General features: G+C 50.3%; 1 long non-coding RNA gene across 1 annotated transcript; it reads left to right on the top strand.

Annotated features, from left to right (window-relative positions):
- Positions 1–5,177: 5,177 nt before the first annotated feature.
- On the top strand, positions 5,178–8,323 carry LOC140599842 (uncharacterized). The gene is made up of 4 exons (XR_012002825.1): positions 5,178–5,290; positions 5,763–5,846; positions 6,960–7,128; positions 8,186–8,323. It is a non-coding gene; the product is annotated as an uncharacterized lncRNA (long non-coding RNA).
- Positions 8,324–8,577: the final 254 nt, after the last annotated feature.

Raw genomic sequence — 8,577 nt, forward strand, 5'->3', positions numbered from 1 at the left:
TTAATAACATATATATACTTCTGTTACCTTTTATTTATCCGTTCCTCTGTCCATGGACATTTGGGGGCTTTCACCTCCTGGCTATTGTGGATAGTGCTACTAAGAACATGGACGCGGAAAACCTTTTCATGACCCTGCTTCATTCTTTTGTATAAATACCTTAAGTGGGTTTTCTGGCTCATGTGGTGGTTTTACCTTTAATATTTTGAGGAACCCCCATATTGCTTTACATAGTGGTTTCATGATTTTACAACAACAGTGCACACTTTCTCCACATCTTCACTAACACTTGTAATTTTCTGTTTTTTGATAAGAGCCAGGTTACAGGGAAAGCTGTGCTACCTCATTGTGGTTTTGCCTTGCATTTCCCTAACAATTATTGATGAGGAGCATCTTTTCATATGCTTGTTAGTCATTTGTATATCTTGTAGGCAGAGCGTCTATTCAAAGTCCTTTGTCACTTATTACTTGAGCAATTTGTTGTTGAGTTTTAACAGTTCTTTGTGTGTTCTGGGTATTAACCCATTATTAGGGAATGATTTGTAAATATTTTTACCCTTCCATAAATCGCCTTTCCCTTCTGACTATGTCACTGGAAACCTCAAATTCTTACGTTTGATGAAAGTTTTGGGCATTTTGGTGCATTTCTTGAAGTCATACCGAAGAAATCATTGCCAAGTCCAATGTCATGCGGCTTCCCCTAATGCTTTAGTCTAATGATATTATAATTTATGGTCTTCCATGTAAATGTTTAATCCAGTTCTATTGACTTTTCATGTATGGTGGAAGGTAATGGTCTCCTTTCAATCTTTAGTATGGGTTCTCCAGTTTTCCCAGCATCAGTTGCTGAAGAATGTCGATTCCTTTAGTGAACACCTTCTTACATATGGTATTGTAGAAGACAGTTAGCAGGAGGGCAAAGTTTCTCCAAAGTGGTCCACATGTTTAGATGTTCTTATGAGTGGAAAGGGAATGATACCCTTTCCCTCAAATTTTTATCTACGCTCTAGATAGTTACCAGAACCAGTGCAATGCTGGTTTCAGGAGTAGAATTCCGTGATTCATCACTTACATTTAATACCCAGTGCTCATCACAACAAGTGCCCTCTTTAATACACAACACCCATCTAGCCCATCCCCCACCCACCTTCCTCTATCTCTTGTCATTTTTATCTCTATTTAATAGAGGTAAATAGAGATATCTGCATTTAATAGTCTCCTATGTTTTGTGTCTTTTTTTTTTCCTTTAGTTTGTTTCCATTTCTCTTTTATCTTCCTTCTTCCGGCCTTTGTTCATTTGTTTGTTTCTTAAATCTCACATATGACTGAAATCATATGGTATTTGTCTTTCCCTGACTGACTTATTTCACTTAGCATAATACCCTCTAGCTCCATCCACATGGTTGTGAATTACTCAGTCTTTTAATGACTGAGTAATATTCCATCGTGTGTATCTATCACATCTTCCTTTTTTTTTTTTTTTTTTGTTTAGTAGATTTTTTTCATTTGTTCATGAGAGACACACAGACTGAGGCAGAGACATAGGCAGAGGGAGAATCAGGCTCCCTGCAGGGAGCCTAATGGGACTTTTGATCTCAGGACTCCAGGACCAGGATCTGAACCAAAGGGGTCACTCCACCAGTAGCCACCCAGGTGCCCCTATACCACATCTTCTTTACCCATTCATCTCTCAATGTACATTTGGGCTCTTCCCATAGGTTGTCTATTTGTTGATAATGCTGCTATGAACATTGGGGTGCATGTACCCCTTCCAATCTGTGTTTTCGTGTTCTTTGGGTAAACACCTACTAGTGCAATTGCTGGTTGTAGGGAAGTTCTAGTTTTAACCTTTTGAGGAACCTCCATGGTGTTTTCCAGAGTGACTGCACCAGTTTTCATTCCCACCTAGTTTGCAAGAGGGTTCCCCTTTCTCTGCATCCTCTCCAACACCTGTGGGTTCCTGTGTTGCTAATTTTAGCCATTCTGACTGGTGTGAGGTGATATCTCCTTGTGGTTTTGGTTTGTATCTCCCTGAATAGGAGTGGTGTTGAGTGTTCTTTCATCCTTTCCAAGGATGTCTTCCTTGGAAAAGTGTCTATGCACATCTTCTGCCCATGCTTTATTTTTAAAAGATTTATTTCTTTATTCATGAGAGAGAGAGAGAGAGAGAGAGAGAGAGAGAGGGAGAGAGAGCTCGAGCGCACTGAAGAGCAAACAAGCTGGGAAGGGGCAGAGAGGGAGGGAGAGATTCTTCAAACAGACTCCCACCTGAGTGTGGAGTTCAAAGAGGGGCTGGATCCAGGACCCTGGGAAATATTGGTCTTTGTGTTTTTGAGTTTTCTTTTTTGTATTAACATAGGGCATGTCTTTTTGGAGGAGTGTGGGAAGAACTGGTACTAATTCTTTGCACAATTTTTGGTAGAATTCATCTGTGAAGATATCTGGCCTGGAGCTTTTCTTTGTGGGTAGAGTTTTCATTACAAATCCATCTCTTGGGCAGCCTTGGTGGCTCAGCGGTTTAGTGCCACCTTTAGCCCAGGGCATGATCCTGGAGACCCGGGTACAAGTCCCACGTCAGGCTCCCTGCATGGAGCCTGCTTCTCCTTTTGCCTGTATCTCTGCCTCTCTCTCTCTCTCTCTGTGTGTGTCTCTCATGAATAAATAAATAAATAAATAAATAAATAAATAAATAAATAATTAAATAAATAAAATCTTAAAAACAACAACAACAACAACAAAAAACAACAACAACAACAACTCCATCTCTTTTCTTATTATAGGTCCTTTTGAATTTTGCATTCTTTTCCTTCTGTTTCAGTAGTTTGTATCCTTCTAGGGATGTGTCCATTTCAATGTAAATTCTTTAATTTATTGGCATACAATTATCCGTAATAAAAGAGTTATATTCCCCAAAAGAATGGTCATAATGTTCATTTTTGTGTTTCTGAAGCTTATAATAGGATAAGATATGTTACCATGTTGAGGGTGCTGAGGAGTCCCATGGGGAGGAGGCCTGTGGCACTTGCTGAGCCTGGCATTTCCTCCTGAGCACATAACCTGCTCCCTCCACTCACCCTGGCACAGCCAAGTTACCCTCCCACAGGAGCAGCAGTCACAGAAGCCACCTTGGCTATCCCAGCCAGCAGCTTCCCTCTGCTAGCACAGCACAAGCTAATGGGCTCTTCATGTACAAAGACATGCCACATGGGAGCCCTATGCAAAGGAGACACTATATCCATTTGATAGAAAAGGAAATGAAGTTTCAAGAACAGATACCATTGCTATAGGGCTCCCAGATTGTCAGAGGCCTGCTTACTTGAGACCCCACCCTCTTTCCTTCTCAGCAGAAGCTGAGTGGAGAGCAGGGCTCTGAATAGGCTCAGGAAAGTAGAGTGATTTAGAGAACAAGGCTGTAGGCCCACGATGGGATTCGCAGGCAGGTGGCAGGGGGTGCAGTCCTCAGAGACACACTGAGGAGGATGCAGGGCTGGGGGTGTTAAGGGACACTGTCAGCTGGTCCTGCCTGGGTGGCTGTGCCATCTCAGCAGCTGGGGGGAAAAGACCCAATAGGAGGTGGGAGGTGCGCTCTGGTGCCCGCAGTACCCCCGCAAGCCTGGTGGCAGAGGTCACTTCCCCTGCTATCTGCACCCAGTGTCCTGGTCTGAGGCATGAAGGAGGTGACTGAAGGCACCAGACAAATGAGGGGATGTCCAGTTGAATGTGGGTGTCAGGTAAGGAGGGCACGTGCTGTAGCAGGAGGATGTTCTGCGCAATGTCTGGGACCGACTTACCCTAAACGATGGTCTCTTACTTATCTGATACTGGCTGTTAAGTGGGCAGCCGCCACGGTTATTACGGATAAGGGCCGGGACGTTGGTGCACAGATGGGGAGTCAGGGGCCCGGGAGCTGGGCCTAGACCCCTGGCCAAGACTCACCTCCTTCCCATGGGCTGTGTCTCCCTGTGGCCCAGGGCCCTGACAGGCGGGGTTGAGGGTGGCTCTGAGGGAAGAGCCTGCCTTCACGATGCTGGCCAGCAGGCTGGTGAGGGGCTGGGGACACAGGGAGTCCTTGAGCTCATGCTGGGTGTCCCCCACCCGAGAAGGCAGGGCTGGGAGGGGCTGTCAGCATCTGCCCCGAGCACCTGTCTTTAAATCTGGTGGAGTCTGCTAGAGCTACTGGGCTGAAATGGCTGGGGGGGGGGAAGGGAAATGGGGATGGCTGGGGGAGGGACACCTGCACAGACCCCTGGAGGGTGGGGGATGGGGTGGGGGATGGGATGCTCATGGCCTAGGTGCCTCCCCGAGCTCTCAGGTGCAAGGATGTCTCTTCCATGTCCACATCTGGGGCAGGGTGGGGGCATCATGGCAGCTGTGCCCTCCAGCCACCTTGCACTCAGCTAGGAAAGCTCTGTGTGGGGGGAGGGGAAGAGAGATAGTGTGAAGCCTCTCCTCCCCCCACTTCTCCACAAACTGGTGGTGTTTGTGGTAAACCAGGGACCTGGGGAGGTGGCCTACAAGAGGAGCAGGAGCCGGCAAGGTCAGATGCGAGGTGTCCCGCCTGCATAAAGGGGGTGTGAGGGTGTCTCAGCAGCTGCCTTGCCATGACCTCCTGGGCCCTCCTGCTCCTCGCCTCAGTGCTCCTGGCCACCCCAGGTAAGGACATTCCCCATGTGATCCTGGCAGCTCCTCTTTAGCTGAGGGTAGGGACAGTTCTGGAGAGTGATTTGGAAATGATCACCTAATATGAAGTCTTTGCGGAAGTCAAGAGGGAAAGAAAGACAAGCTTGGGAAGGGAGGAGATTTTTTTCATTTTAGTGCAACTGAAAATTACACGCGTGTTTGTGTGTGTGTGTGTTTGTCTGTGTGTGTTTGTGTGTTTTGAGAGAGGGAGAGAGAGAATAGAGATAGAGGCTCTGGTAGACAGAAAGGTTTGTACAGATGGTAATGTTGGAGAGATACTATCTTCTCTTCCCGTTTCCAGAAAGATCTTAAAAGCATGTCTTTTCACAGAGCCTGGGTTAAGGCAGCCCCAGGGCAGTGTGAGGACAGGCCTCCTGGGTCCCTCTCCAAGCCCCACCCCTGTCCGCGGCTCTGGCCACCTCCTGGGCTCCCCAGCAGCCAGGAGTTCTGACTTCCCCTCCTCTTCCACGTGTGGACAGATGCTGATGCTGTTTCTTCCCCAGGTCTGACCTATTCTGGTCTGATCGCTGAGGACCATGATGACCTGTCCACGGCCGACATTTGTCAGGAAGAGCAGTTCTTCAGGAGACTGGCCCAGGAGGCTGCCCAGGTTCTTTGCTGGCTCCCTGCTCACCTCCCGAGCTCCTCCTCGTTTTCTGCATCCAGGGAGCACCAGGCCATAGCTGCACATGTCTTTCGGTGGGGAGGGGGGACAGAGCAGTGGGCTGAAGACGCTGCTCTTGTGTGCACTTGTGCCTGGCTCAGGGGGGCTACCTTGGTCTGTCTGGGCCCTCCCCTGAGAGGCCCCTCTAGGGTCTGAGCAGAGAACACAATGGGGGGAAGGTGTTGGAATGGAGAAGGTGCAGTGGGTGTGGGCGAGGGGTTCTGGGTGCGTCACTCCGCCAAGCCCACCAGGAAGGTGAGCTCGGGCCAGTCAGCTCGCTGGTCCTAGGCCCTAAAGGACAGGAAGATCATTGGTCATCCTGCTGGCCTAGGAGGATGCAAGGGCTCCTTTCTGAATCTCTGCTCCGGATTCTAGGGGTTTCTGAGAGAGCACTTTGAGGATCTTCTTTTTCTGACAGGGCGACCCGCAGTTCAACCAATGTGAGATTTGTCGAATGATAATGACTTGGCTGAGGACTTGCGTGGGACCGTCCCAGATTCAGGTGATCTTCAGATTTGCGGAACCATCTGAACGTCCATCCAGGGTCATAGTAGGGGCTGGGGGCAGGGCCCAGAGGAGAAGCTGATCCCTGTTTGGGTCAGACCTTCTCAACAGGGTATCTGAGGTCCCCTCCTGTGTCTGGGGAGGGACTACAAAGAACCATTTGAAATTGGGATGCTCTGGGAGCAGGTAAGGATGTTTTCTCTTTCATTGTCAAAGAAAACTTGTAGCCAGGAGAGGTCGGAACCTTTCCCCTGTGGTCGTACTGCATGTGCCCACGGGAGAGCCTATGAGGCTGGATCCAAGGGCATCTGGGTCAGGGTTGATGAACCCCAGATCTGTCACCTCTAGCTGCATGGCTGGGCCAAGTGCTAATGCTTTCTGAGTCTCAGTTTCCTTCTCTGTGCAATGGGATAGATATTAATCCCCCAACCACTTCCTTAATCCTTTGGAAGGAGCTGAGGGGTGGGATGAGCTGAGTTCCCCATCTGGTCCTGAGCAAGTGCTGAACAAGTGGATGTGTTCCTCCCAGGAAACCTCCTTTCACCCTCCCTCCCTCCTTCTCCTCTGTACCCTGACCCTGCTCAGCTTCTGGGTGCTGCAGGGCCCACCCTCAGCCCAGGGCACTCAGCTGTAGCCTTCTCCCCTGTGATGGCAGTAGACGATACTACAAAATGGAAGGTGCCATGGCTCAAAACTCTCTCTCCCCTCACCTTCCCCACCCACCTGAACCTGAGCCCTGCCAGCCCTGGGACCCAGGAGGCTCTGTAGGAAGAACCTGATTGTGGGGGAGCAGCAGGGGGCACTGTGCTCCACATACAAGACCTTGTGCCTGGGGTGATGATGCACCAGGGACTGACACAGGACAGAGCCAACTGTCCTTGTCTCCTGAGCCCCTCCTGGCCAGGCCCGGATCAGGGCCTTGGGACTGGGCATGAGGGCCGATCCAGGTCTCTCCAGCCTCTGCTTCCATGGTCACCTGGCACCAGGTCCTCCTCCCAGCATGCCCACTGTCAGAGGGTCCCAGGGCCAGGAGCTGCTGGGATCTGTGGGGGTGGTTGGGGTAGAGCACAGCTAATTCTTGTCTCCTGGCATGGTGCTGTTGCTGCTTCAGGGAGCCATTGAGAAGACTACAACAGCGGTGTGCTCAACGATTCCAGCGGTGGAAAAAATCTGCAAAGATATCCTCACCAGAGTTTTGTGGAGTGTTGCCAAGTTTTTCCTGAATAGTAATCCCTCCAGGGATATCTGTGTGACCTTCAGGTTGTGCAGACCTCAAGTAGGTGAGTACAGAGGTAACAGCAGGGACCCCTTCCTGGAGGGTCCAGATCTCATCCCCAATTATATGCAACATGGTGTAAAAACATGGAAATACATCTGTCATAGACAAGTTCATAAGCAACTCATATATGTCCCTCTTAGCGCCTTTGTTGTGACACGTTCCTCCCCCCACTGTGTGGAAGTCTGGAGAAGCTGGGCAGGTGGGCTGTAACAAGAATGGTTGCGAAATACTCATGAAGAATCAGGGCTTTTAAAATTTTTAGTAAAAACATTAATTAATCTCTCCATCCATCGTGCGGTTTCAACTCACAACCCTAGAGCCAGAGGCCCAGGTGACTCACTGAGTCAGCCAGGTGCCCCAAGGGATTGGGGTTTTCTCCCAGGCAACCCTGGGTGACATCAGGGCTCCATCTCTGGTCAGCATGCACTTGAGCAAGGAGCTTCACGCCTGTGAACTTGAGCATCCCTACCTGTGAAGGCGATAATAATCCTGATTTCTTCTTTGAGTAAGGCTTGAGTGAGATGATTATGCGTAAGGAGGTTACCACCAAGGAAGTGGCCTCAGACTGGGTTATCATAGACGTCAGAGTCCTGACTGACTCCCGTCCCCAGCCCAGCAGCAGTTCCTGGGGAACAGGAACCAGGCACCACCTAGCCCAGGACACCCGGGGCCCGAGAGCTGGGCTCGGGAACCCCGCTGGCACGGAGGGCTCTGCAGCCTCTCCCTCCAGGGCTGCCCAGGCTGTGCCCACAGATCAGGCCAGGGCGGCGGGATCGGGGGCAGGGAAGGGCTCCTGAGTGGCTCTGGCAGCCAGTCTTGCCTTGACTGAGGCTTTGGGACTTGATGCTGGCAGATCTGGGGTCACCTTGTAATGCGAGGTCCCTACCACTTCCTGTCATTGGAGCCTTTGATTTCCATCTCCAGAACCCCAAACCCCCTCAGGCTCCTGACTGGGTTCCAGGATGTAACTCTGGGTGTGATCAGCAGGGGCAGGTGGCTCTAGTGCACTTTTGCAGGGACCCCACACCTGTCACAGCTGTTTCTCCTCCCCACTCCAGGTGTCCCAGGAGCTGGGACCTTACTGCACCCTGGGGAGAAGCCCAGAGTCTCCAGCAAGCACCGCCAGCTCCTGCCTTCCTAAATCCAGGACGGACCCTCCAGTTTCTCTCAGCTAGCTCCTTGCCGTGTCGTCCCCTGGCAGGAGAATAAAATGTCTTGCAAGTTTTTGGCCACAGCTTCTGTTCCTTTGGGGGATTGGAGGGGAGGGGCTCGGAGACAGGCTTGGGTGACTTATGCACTCACTCAGTGAATGTTTATTGCATGTCCCACACTCTGTTCTAGAAGCTGAGGATGTAGCGGGTGGACAAGACAACGTTTGCAGGTTTTCCACATATACATGAGATGCTTATGATGCCCTCACTAGCGATACACACGCCTCTAGGAGCCGGGG

The sequence above is a fragment of the Vulpes vulpes genome, chromosome 8 (assembly GCF_048418805.1).
Source record: "Vulpes vulpes isolate BD-2025 chromosome 8, VulVul3, whole genome shotgun sequence".
Classification (NCBI taxonomy): domain Eukaryota; kingdom Metazoa; phylum Chordata; class Mammalia; order Carnivora; family Canidae; genus Vulpes; species Vulpes vulpes.